We start from the raw sequence: 12,685 nt of genomic DNA, 5'->3' as shown, positions 1-12,685 counted from the left end.
GAAGAGATTGATGTCATATATCTTGACTTTAAAAAAGCCTTCGATCTGGTATCCCATGATCACCTCTTGGCAAAACTTGCCAACTGTGGTCTCCGGTCCACCATGATCTGCTGGCTAGGGAATTGGCTCCGTGGTCAGACCCAGAAGGTGGTGGTTGATTGAAGTCAACCATCATGGTGCCCTGTGACCAGTGGGGTCCCTCAAGGCTTTGTCCTTGGACCTGTATCGTTCAACATCTTCATTAATGATGTGGACATTGGAGTCAGAAGTGGACTGGTCAAGTTCACCGATGATACCAAACTTTGGGATAAGAGCATCTATACTTGAGGATGGGGGGCAATCCAGACTGACCTTGACAGGCTCAGGAAATGGGCGGATGAGAACCTGATGGTGTTCAACACTGAAAAATGCAGGGTTCTCCATCTTAGGAGGAAAAACCTGCAGCAAGCTTATAGGCCCAGCAGTGCTATGCTGGCTAGCACTATGGACGAGAGGGACTTGGGGGTTAGGATTGACCACAAGATGAACATGAGCTTTCAATGTGATGCTACAGCTAGTAAAGTGAGCAAAACCCTGGCTTGCATCCATAGATGCTTCTCAAGCAAATCCCAGGACGTCATTCTCCTGTTGTACTCGGCCTTGGTGAGGCCACAGCTGGAGTACTGCGTCCAGTTTTGGGCCCCACAATTCAAAAAGGATGTGGAGAAGCTTGAGAGAGTCCAGAGAAGAGCCACGCACATGATCAGAGGTCAGGAAAACAGACCTTACAATGAGAGGCTGAGAGCCCTGGGGCTCTTCAGCCTGGAAAAGTGCAGGCTCAGGGGTTATCTGATGGCCACCTATAAGTTTATCAGGGGTGTTCACCAGGATCTGGGGGAATGTTTGTTCACCAGAGTGCCCCAAGGGATGACAAGGTCAAATGGTTATAAACTCCTCTGTGACCGTTTCAGGCTGGACATAAGGAAGAACTTCTTTACTGTCCGAGCCCCCAAGGTCTCGGAATAGCCTGCCATCGGAGGTGGTTCAAGCACCTACTTTGAACACCTTCAAGAGAAATCTGGATGTTGTTCTTGCTGGGATCCTATGACCCCAGCTGACATCCTGCCCCTGGGGCAGGAGGCTGGACTTGATGATCTTTGGAGGTCTCTTCCAGCCCTAATGCCTATGAAAGCTATGACAGTTTAACATTCCACAGCATAGACATCACCACTTTGCTATGTCTTCACTCCTGAAATATTTGTTCAGTATTTTGAGACAGTAAGACAATGCAGATGGAGCTGAAGGAGGTACAACATTGTGGAAAATAATTTAAAAGAGAGAGAGATGTATGCTTCTTGTCTTGCAAAACTTAACCTATCATTCATTTTGATACAGCTTATTGAAGGTGTCCCTGCTTAGTATGAGACTTAGTGTGCAACCACACAGATTTTCTCCCTGTGTCTCTGTTAATGGCCATGAACAAAAGTTCATTTCTCTCAGGGACTGGGAGGAGTTGAGCAGCTGCTGCAATCCCTTTCTCTGCCCCTTTCTTCCCACCATTTTGCCCAGCTTGGGCGCACCCCAGTCTGGGAAAGGTCGGGGAGATTTTTCCTACTGTTCCACTCCATTCCTCCTGGAGGCTGAAAGGACTCCAGCAGCACCTACTTCCTGCACCTTCCCCAGACTAGGATGACCCAAGTCTGGGATAGGTGTGGGAGCATGTCCCCGACCACTATGGACTCCTCATTGTCTTTGAAAAGAGTCAAACAGAGAAAGCACACAGACATTTGTCTCTGCATTTAGGAGATTTTCCTTATTCCTTCCTAAGGAAGAGGAAACAGTTCTAAAGCCTGTATGCTCCCAGTTTCTAGCAAGGTGCTTACATTTTCCCCTCCATAAATTGAATGTCTGTCTATACCAGGTGACAGTTTTCTCTGCAGCTGATAACCCACAAAGGGTGCTCATACATGTGCTCGGAGGTGGGTTGGGTTTTAATTAGAGCAGTTCCGGGAGAGGTAATCAAATTAAAGCATTGTATCATCACATGTATTAAGCCCCCACATGTTAAAAATGGCCGTGGGACACTCTAACTAAAGCTGGTTGAATGATCTGTAGTTAAAGTGCCTCAGGGGCCATTTTTAAACTTGTGGGGGCTTATATATGTGACTCTGGTGATGCCTGAGCATTTTAGTTAGAATGCAGAGGAGACGATTAATCAAATGCAGATTAGCACAAATTGGAGCATGTGTATAGGCACCCAAAACCTCCAATCCTTCATGCATGTACTCACATCTTTAATGTTTTAATATGCCCTTAGGTATTAGGTTTAGCTTGGCTGGGATTATTTATTGACAATCCCTGACTGATATTGTTAATTTCCTCTCATGTGCTCCTTCTGTTTAATATTGTGCATTCACATTGGTTAATATCACAGGGAAAAATGGAGGTGTTTATAATCTCCATAAAATGTAATACATGAATCTCTTAGTTTTCAGGCTATGACTATGAAGAAATGGAGGAAAATAGTATATTTGCTGGATTTATTATTTTTTGTAATCGGGGAAAAAAACAATGGACCTTACTGTCACTTTGAATGATAGTGGATTTGCTCAAGGTCAGCTTTATTGGGATAATGGCATACACATTGGTGAGTGTTTCGGGTCTCATAGTAAACTTAAATTGATAAAACCTTATCAATTTATATTAGCTTACCTAAATATTAGTAATTTATCACCTTGTACTCCTGATTTGAACAGTTGAATTTTGTATTTAAAAAATATGGTTTATATCCTGTGGGTTGTGGAAATAATTATATATCTGGACTTCCGCATATGCATGTAAACTCCAATTATAATGATATTTTTTGCATTTGTGTTGTTCTCTTGTATTCAGTGGAACTATGTCAAAATAAAGGTAGTTATGTATGTGAGCTTTGTAGAAGATTACCCATACGAATGTTCTGAGACCCTGAATTCTACAACTAAAAATGCATGTGGATATTTCCAAATTTGCAAAGACCCATGCAAGTCAGGAGCTCTGTGTATCACATTTATGTTGCAAATTTCAACATCAGGCCTTTTTTAAAAAAACAACCCCCTCCCACCCCCCACCCCCCAAAAAAACAACAACCCCAAAACAAAACAAAACCTCTGCAGAACAGTGTCTAGAAATAGAAAGTGGAAATTGTGCAGGCCGTCTCCCGATCCCCCCCTCGTCGCCATGTGCGGGCGGCGGGGAGCGGTCCGGGCCCTTTTTCGCGCCGCGCAGGCTGTGGCCAGCAGCCCGGGCTCGCTGGGTCAGAGAGAACAGGCGACACGCTGGAATTAGGCACGGACGCGTAATGGTTGATTTAAAGATTATTTTACTTACACCGAAGATGGTCACGGTGCAGGCAGGAAAACTTGCTTGAGTTGTGGTTACAGACAGGAAAGAAGAGAGGCAGACAAGAGTTCTAAACTCGCGAACTCTAGCCCAATCCGGCTGAAGGCTCTAAACACGCGAGCCCGTCATGTCAACCAAAGAAAGTACTCATACAAAAGAGCTCTAATCCTTTTGTTCACTCACAATTCACTCACACGAAGTTTGCTAGGCTCTGTGGGTCCTTTTTTTGCGCGCAGGGAGAGGGATACGTCGAGGTTTGCGAACGGCGACGGGGAGAAGAATCGATAGGTGATCAGTCTATCGATCAGCAGCCTCAGGTCAAATCTCCGTAGAGGCACTCTGCAGCGTGCTCAAAGTTCTCCAACTTGGGCGGAAACCACCCAAGCCTTTTATACAGCTAGCAAGCCAATCACTAGCCTCCACGTGTGAATAATTTAACGCAAGCCAATAATGGGGCTCGAATTAGAATACAAATGGCGGGAACTCTTTGCACCGAGCATTTCCTAGATGCAAAAGAAATGCACCATGCAAAGAAAGCTACAAATTGGCGGGAAATTCTCCCTTGCACCGGGGTTCTCTTTTACAGCAGAAAACTCCACCGTGCAAAGAAGCTGCAATTTAGCGGGAAAATAATTCAGTGGTGCCAAAGCACACACAAAAACAAAAATCACAACTTTGCGTTGTGACAGAAATTACTTACCTGGCATAATTGGAGTTCTTTGAGATATGTCCTCTATTTGTTTTCTACTTATGGTGCCTCTGTGGCAGAGATTAGAGCATTTTAGCCTCTGGTGAACCTGGTCCCTATGGACTTGAAACCCAATCACACAAACAACATATTACGGACAGAGAGGACAGTTGATCTGTTTCTTCTCAATGGAACCAGTAGCATAACAGGGGTTATAGGTAGGCTGATCATATGAAAATGCTGAAAATGCTGGAAATATGGGACAGCATCTGGGACATTGCCACCCCTCCCCCCTCCCATGCTCACAAGTCAGATGGGGTGGGGATGCATGCCAGATTGGCAGCAGTGCCTGCCTGCCCACCCACAAGGCACTCTGCACCATTCTGACTCCAGCCAGACTATGCCCCATGTCCCTGCATTTCTGGGATGCCCATTATAATTCTCAACAGCCAACTGGGACTAGCTTCTGAAATCCAGAACTGTACTTGCTAAACTGGGATATCTGATGATCACCCTAAGTATAGAACACATATAGAAAACACATCTTGAAGAACACCGTTAATGTCTCATTGTACTTCAAATGATTGGCTACATTCTTATTTGTTCAAAAGGATGAATTAAAGGGTGTGTGGGTCCTACATAATTTCCAAAATGATGCTTTTTTGCATGGGGTTAACACTCTAGTAAGTATCTTTAAACATTTTACAATGGCACTGTGTGAAAACACTGTTCAGTCCTTATCTGTGTGCAGTAATAGCAGCAAGGTGACTATAGATTGACATTCATGACAAACCAAAGGTTTTCATTGATTACAAATAGTAGGAATGGAGGTTGGTAGTGGTATTAAGTCAATCTTAGGTGGCCAGGGAGTAGAGGAGGAGATCAAAGTCAATGGAGAGGGATACTGGTATCTAAAGTGTTCCTGTCTCTGGGGAATGGGCACATGCACACCAGGATCAGAACATACATCAACGAGAGCTCAGAGAAGAAATTCAGTAAAATTCAATGAGATAATATTGATCACCTGATTTAAGGCACATAATGTTACAAAGTTCAGGATTCCTACTTGTCACAATTTGTCTTAGATGTGCTTCATACCTAGTGTTGTATGTATAGTAAGAAGGGCATTTCCTCAGACATAAGCATAACCCACAGGAAATATAACAATGTTAAAGATTAATTGAGAATCCTTAATCAATTTCTTAACATTAGTATTTTTTTTAATTAAAAGAAAGATGTATCAAATACATCCACATATAAAGTTTATCTTAAGACATTATTCTTAAAATAACCATAAATCTTCATCTAAGGTTACAACAGCTTTCTTGTGCATCCTTGAAGATGTCACTGGACATATAGCATGCAGTTAATTTGCCTTGAGGTTCATTGAAATATGCCAAACCTTGAACCAATAGGATTTGGAAATAATGGTCATGTGTGTAGAGTGTAACGATATATTAAATTAACATAGAACCTGAAACATTAGGGTTGGAAGGGATCTTAGGAGGTCATTTAGTCCAACCACCTGCTCAAAGCAGGACCATCCCCAGCTCGATCATGCCAGCCAAGGCTTTGTCTAGCTGGGTCTTAAAAACATACAAGGATGGAGATTCAACAACCTCTCTGGGTAATCTGTTCCAGTCCTTTATTATCCTCCTAGTGAGAAATTTCTTCCTAATATCTAGCCCAAACTTCCCTTGCTGCAAGTTGAGACCGTTGCTCCTTGTTCTGTCATCTGTCACCATTGAGAACAGTATAGTTCCATCCTCTCTTGAATTCTCCTTCTGGTAGTTCAAGGCTGCTATTAAATCCCCTCTCAGTCTTCTCTTCTGAAAACTAAAGAAACCCAGTTCCCTCATAAGTCTTGTGCCTCAGCCCCCTCAACATTTCCATTGTCCTCCACTAGAGTTTCTCCAGTTTGACCACTCTTCAACTTACTGAAGAGTTCCCTGCTAAGCCAAGCTGGTCTTCTGGTCTTCTAGATGATGAGGTACACTTCAGCAGTCTTTCTATGATCTATTTTCCATAGATCACTGATGCAAGAGACTACAGTTTCTCTCATTATCAGCATCACTGCCAGCTAGTATAGATCCCAGTGTGAAGCTTATTGATAAAAATAGCCAGTAATGATTTCAAAGGAGACATTACTGTCTATCATGATAATGTGTAACCAGGAAGTGAATGGAGTGGGAAGTGGGAAATCATGGGCATGTAAGGCTTACACACCCTTACATCTCCCTCTGAGGGAGCAGACTTCCCTTAGCAGCTGGGAGATGAATGAGAAGCAAAAATACTATATAATGATTCAAGAAGAGTTGTTAGCATTAGTTATGATTTGAGATTTAAGAATGATTGAGTCTCCAACTACACAGCATGAGTCTTATCAAAGGCAACATAAAAAGTGAAAGACAGTAGCCTTTTGATTTCCAAAAGCCATACACAGAGAAATCAAAAGTTGAGATTGAAGTTCTATCAAATATGACTTTTGCCAAATGTCAGTTTGCTGACTCAGCCATTGTAGGTCAGGGGTCAGCAACCTGCAGCTCAAGGGCTGGATCCAGTCCATGAATAGACTGGATCCAACCTGTGGCAGCTCAGGTAATCATCAGTACACTCCAGCCATGGTAGCCAAAGAGGTATTTACAGGGTCCTATTGCCTTCATCCCCAGGGTTATAGTATCTGCCTTTTTTTGTCTATTGCCTTCACAGCATTTGCTGCTGATTTCAGAGGAGTGCAGGTGTGCAGCCTACAGTGGGGGTTGGGTTGCAAGCAAAGGCCTGTGAAGGCTAAGAGTTGCCAAACCCTGCTATAGATTTTTATTTTAGAGGTGCATGTCATATGCAAGAAAAAATAGCAACTGGTTCTAGAGAGTTGCCATCACCTTCCTAACACTTATTTTTCTCGCTTGGTTTCTGAGCAGTTCACTGGTCCATGTGACCCCTTCCAACACCCAGGCCCAGATCAAAAAGATCCAAGAATCCTATTTTATTTCCCAGTTCAATAAAATGCTTAAATGTGTTTTTACTTTTAAATTTATGAACAATCCCATAAAAAGCAATGTGATAATTTTTGTATTTTTTTAATTAGTTAATTGTATATACAAATGGTTTATTAGACATGCCTAATTATCTTGTATCAGAATGAATGATGTATTCAGATGTACCTTGGACCATGACAAGCATTAAGATAAGATTAGTTTTATATTGACAAGGCAATTTTTTAAAAACAGTTAAACTAGTTTTTGAAGTAAGGCATAGGCATTTTCCTTTTTGTGCTATGATTTTGAATGGTGAAGCTAAAGAGAGAGAAAAAAATACACATCTTTTGGCTTTATTTGCATGGGATGCAACTCACTGAATTTTGTTTTAAACTGTTTTTCCTATGGAAATTGTGGCATTACCCGATTACATGTTTTGTACAATTTAAGCATACAATATATTTAGATACTATTTATATTTGTCTTGTATCTTTAAAATTATTTTACTGATATCTGCCATATGTACTGTTTGGAATGAAATTAAAGAGATTAATTTCACTCCATTAATTTCTTGTTAGAGATGCATATGAGCAGGGTGATTACCTGGTAGCAACATTTAATGCTAGCCAGATATGTATTACTTATAATTTTGCAAAACATTATTGCTCAAAACTTTTGATGCATGACATGCCCTATTTACCCAAATCTAAGATGATGTCAAATTTAAGATGACACCCTCCCCTGGCCCCATCAATAGATTCTGTACGTGGAAAATGAGATAATGTTGTTATAATCTTTCATGTATAGAATCTAATTAGTGGAAAATTGTCTTAATTTTTTTCCTTCCCCACTGCTGTGGTGGAGGGCAAGGGGCCAGACTCCCTGCCCTTTGCTCCTCTGCTTTTTGTCCTCCCTGTGCTTGCTTCCCCTGCTGTCTTCCCTCTGCTCCTTGTTTCCCCCATGGCTGTGTTTCCTCAGTACTCCCTGCCTCCTCCCTGCAGCCTTCCTAACCTTTTCCCCATCTTCTGCTGAAGCTCTGCTACTCTAGTGCAGTCAGCAGCCCCAGCCCTACCTGTACAGGGAGAAGCTGGTGGCAGGTCCTGGACAGGCCACATCAGGGCTGGAAGGACTAGAGCCAGAGCAGAAGGTATATAGGGAGGGGACAGCTTGGGGGAAGGGACCGGGGGGGGGAAGGGAGGCAGGGATTGGAGACATAGGCAATGCATGGCGGGGGGGGACAAGGGGGCACATGCCTCCCCCCCAAGATTGGCCACCACCAAAGCCACTACTGGCTTCTGTGGGTGGTCACCACCCCCTCCCTCCTTGCTGCCAATGCAGCTGCTGGCAGCTGCAGATAGTTCCCCCTCCCCGCTCGCCACCCCCACTGCTGACACTGCTGGCGGTGGCTGTGGGCAGTCCCCATTCACCTCTTGCCGCTGCTGCCACCACTGCCAGTGAGTGTGGGCTCTTCCCGCTCACCACCACAGTGCACCCCCCTCCCCCCAGTCATAGGAGGCACAAGTCATTCATGATTGCAGGTATAGGCACAGGCATGGATGGAAAAGGCTGGGAGGCAGGTTGCAGGTTTTCTCTGCAACCTGCAATTCCCCTCATGCTTCCCCTGGCCATGTGCATCACCCTGTCCCCTGTCCTGGTAAATGAGCCACCCCAGCCTGGGACAGGCATCAGCTCAGCTTTGGGTTCAGTCCCAAGCCCAGAGACAAGGCCAGAGCTGAGCTGCTGCCTTCCCTGTGCTGGTACTCAAATCCAAAATGAGGCTTTTTTTCCTGAATACTGATTGGAGGAGAATACTGCATCTTGGATTGGAGTAAACAAGATACAGCTATAAACATTGCTGGTTTTATTTTGTTTTACATATTAGATGTTTTACCATAAAACTGACTTTTCGCTCTATAGCTAGTCATATTCAGTAGTCTAATAGCTTCCATAAATGCATGACCTTTTATATAAAATATTGTATATGTTAGGGCAGCAGTTCCCAACACGGTACCCATGCAGGGCCCCCACCCCCCCCCCCCCCCGAGGTTTATTTAGGTGCCCACGCACATTTTCATGATCAGTAAAAATCATTATTCCAACAAACAATGCTGTCATATCGGCGCCCACTGCTTTTTATTTTAAATTTGAATGTGCCCTTCAGCACATAAACATTGGGAACTCCTGGGTTAAGGGATAAAATACTGTCCAACCACATTATCGGACAAAACAAAACTCGAACCTGCAGGGCACGAGGGTACGTCACAAGGGGTTTTCGGCAATGGGAAGATGCAAGACACGAGGGTATGTCGCAATGGGTTTTCGACGACGGGAAGATAAACCTGCAGGACTCGAACCCGAACAGAGCTCTGGATACACTCACACGAAGTTTGCTAGGCTCCGTGGAACTTGCGCGCAGGGAAGGGGTTCATCGAGGGATTGTTCGGCGACAGGTTGAGGCCAGAGGCTGATCAGACCCCTATAGCCTTCTCAAGGTACACGTTGGATCCATTAGGCTCCACAGCACTTAGAGGTCTTCACAAGACCTGAAGTCCTCCTCCTCCAGATGGTTGTGGAGTCCTCCAACTTGGGCGGAAACCGCTCAAGCCTCTTATACAGCTAGCAAGCCAATTGCTAGCCACCACGTGGGAATAATTTAGAACTGGCCAATAGTGGGACACAAATTTGCATGCGGATGGCGGGAACTTCTTTGCACCGGGGTTTTCTCTTTGCAACTGAGAAATGCACCCTGCAAAGAAAGCTCCTCGTGGCGGGAAATAATTTAGCAGTGCCGAAGCTCACACACACCAAATCACACCCTTGGGTTGTGACAAAGCTAAATATGAAATCAAAATCAAAGGAACATGAAGCTAACAATATTAATTTTTTTCAGCTGCACTTTCAGCGCCGCTTTACCAATTAATTTAGTAGCATATCTATTTAATTGAGTACAATATAGCTCATCATCTCCTGCATTTATTAAAATCTAGAATGCAGTCAAGCACATAGAGATATAGATATATGCCACACTAAACTTTTCTTTGGTATAGAGAAAAGCTGGGCATATTAGAAAGGAACACATCCAATTTGAACTGTAGTCAAACAGAGATAGATCCAATGCAGGAGTTATACACCTACAGTCTACCTACAATCTTATAGGTGCCTAGCTTCCAGTGTGGAGTGTAGAATTCTTTGTTAGTTGTCAAGAATCCTTACATAGTACATGGAAAGAGTTAGGGATCTCAGAACAGCCTAAAAACCCATACACTGACAGTTGGTCACCATAATACAAAGATTAATCTGAAATCCTACCCCATAGAGTCTGTCTCAGAGCTGCAGGGAGGTGCCTGCATTCACTTGGAATCCAGAGCCTGGAACCCTTTCCTGAGACAGAGGTCTACAACTGTTCATTTCCAGAACTGAACAAGACTCTTTGTTTATTTTTATAATGCAATAGGTAGAAAAAGGAGATGGTGTTCAATAGCTTAGAGGTAGAACATTTCCCCAAGATGTGGAACACCCATGTCCTCAGCCCCTTTTAATTTAAGGGGTTTCAGTCACACATCTCCCACAGTCCAGCAGAATTGCCCTAAGAAGATATAGGTGAAGCTGGGTTGGGATATTCTGTATCCTTCTTGCTGAAGCTGAGCTACTGTGCAGCAAAGAATAGAAAGGCCAGAAGCAAAACATAAGGAGCCTTATTTTGTACCCTTGTGGTAGGAAACCCCCTGGAAGGGCAGAGTCCTGAGTGTCTACTGGGGCTATGTGAAGCGTCGGTCACTCATTTGATTCAGCGGAGATTTGGCCTGATTCAGCGGCTGAATCTCTGAATCCAAATGAAATCAGGAAGCCCTTTAATTTCTCTGAATCGAATTGGAACCATCTGAATCAATTCAGAGAGATTCAGTGATTCAGCCATAGACACAGCTTTAAATGTTTTTTCTACATACCTCGAGGCACCAGGCATGGCTTGTGAACACTGCAATGGTGGGGCAGATGGAGTGTCCCACAGGAGCATGGGGGCCCCCTGCATGCTTGGCAGTGGACCCGGAAGTGGACCAGAAGCACTTCCGGTTCATTTCTGGGTCTGCCTAGAGCACGTGGAGAACCCTCCCCCATCTCCTGGCTTCGTGACTAGTGCCTCCTAGGTCTGGCGGGGTTGGGGGGGCACCCAGGGTCCTCCTATGGCCAATCACCGAGCTGTGGGAACATGGGCGGTGTCCCCTGCACATTCAGCAGTGGACCTGGAAGTGGACCAGAAGTACTTCCAGCCCACTTCTGGGTTCGCTGCCAAGCATGAGGAGAGACTCCCATGCTCCTGTGAGATGCTCCATCTGCCCCACCATCGCAGCATTCATGAGCTGTGCCTGGTACTTCAAGGTATGTAGAAAAAACATTTAAAGTTGTGTCTATGGCCAAATCACTGATTCTCTGAGTTAGCATCAAATCTTCGTGTTTGGATTCTACCGAATAGAACTGGGACAGTGATCCGAATTAACGAATTGAATGACAGTTCCCCAATTCAGGCCGAATCCAAATCCAAATCCAAATTGAATATGGCCCATTTCGCACACCCCTCGTGTCTATTTTATTCAATGACTCTAAAACTGTAAATGTGGAAACAGTCCTGGGATCAAGACCCAGAATCGAACACTCCCCCACTACACAGCTTCATTATCACGGCAGAAAGAGACACTTTCCAAAGTGACATAGAGGAAGAAACAGGTTTTGCTCCTTCATTAATACATCTGTTTAGTATCTTTCATGGAATCAAAGCACTTTTAGTCAGTGATAACAATTTAAGTAGTCTAGAATCTACAACCTCTGATGCGTCCATGTGGCTAAAAATATAGACACGCGTTATGTTGAAAACTTGTGTTTAGCAGTCAGATCCATGTGCTGGCATTCTGAGAAACCCAATTAATTACTGGGCATCTGAATTTTGTGTCCCTGAAAGGCGAAAGAGTGCTTAGTCAGTCTGAAACATTCTTTAATTACTGGGAAATCTTTTGAGTAGATTAGAATACAGTTGATGATCTAGTTCAGTATTATTTTTTATCTTTATTCTGCAAAACAAGAATATTTAGCTTGCAGCAGTGGTGCATAATAAAGCCAATGAATAGAAAGTTTGGTTATAGGTATTGGCATTTCTGAGGGGGTCACTTAAAAAATTTGATTACAGCTAGAGATAGCTGGAATTTAATTAGCCTGCAATTATATGGGTTATTGATTGAAAAGCAATGCTATTTATATTGTTTAAAAAAATAAAAGATAAACTCAGTTGTTTCATTATTTTTGAACACTTAATTGTATGTTATTGTGTCTCTGTTGTACTCACTTTGCATTTAACTTAGTTCTTGTCAAATAATTAGATGTTAATTGCTACAGAAGAAGTTTGCTTCACTAATAATGACTATTTGCAATTTTAAAGAAATTTTAAAGCAAATGCACATTTCCTACTTTGACAGAAACTCAGTAAGATAAAGCCTAATTAACTGAAGATGCAGTGTGTTAGTTCAACCAATATTAAATAATGCTCATACCAAACCAAACAAATTGCTACTGCAATTCCATTAAATATGCTTCAAATATAGTGATAGGTTTAAATGGAGACCTGAACCAGTAAGTCTCCCCTCTTCATATAACTCTTATGAAATTTAGC

The sequence above is a fragment of the Alligator sinensis genome, unplaced genomic scaffold (assembly GCF_000455745.1).
Source record: "Alligator sinensis unplaced genomic scaffold, ASM45574v1 scaffold787_1, whole genome shotgun sequence".
Lineage (NCBI taxonomy): Eukaryota > Metazoa > Chordata > Crocodylia > Alligatoridae > Alligator > Alligator sinensis.
The sequence above is the reverse complement of the archived record's forward strand: the minus strand, read 5'-3'. Positions refer to the sequence as shown.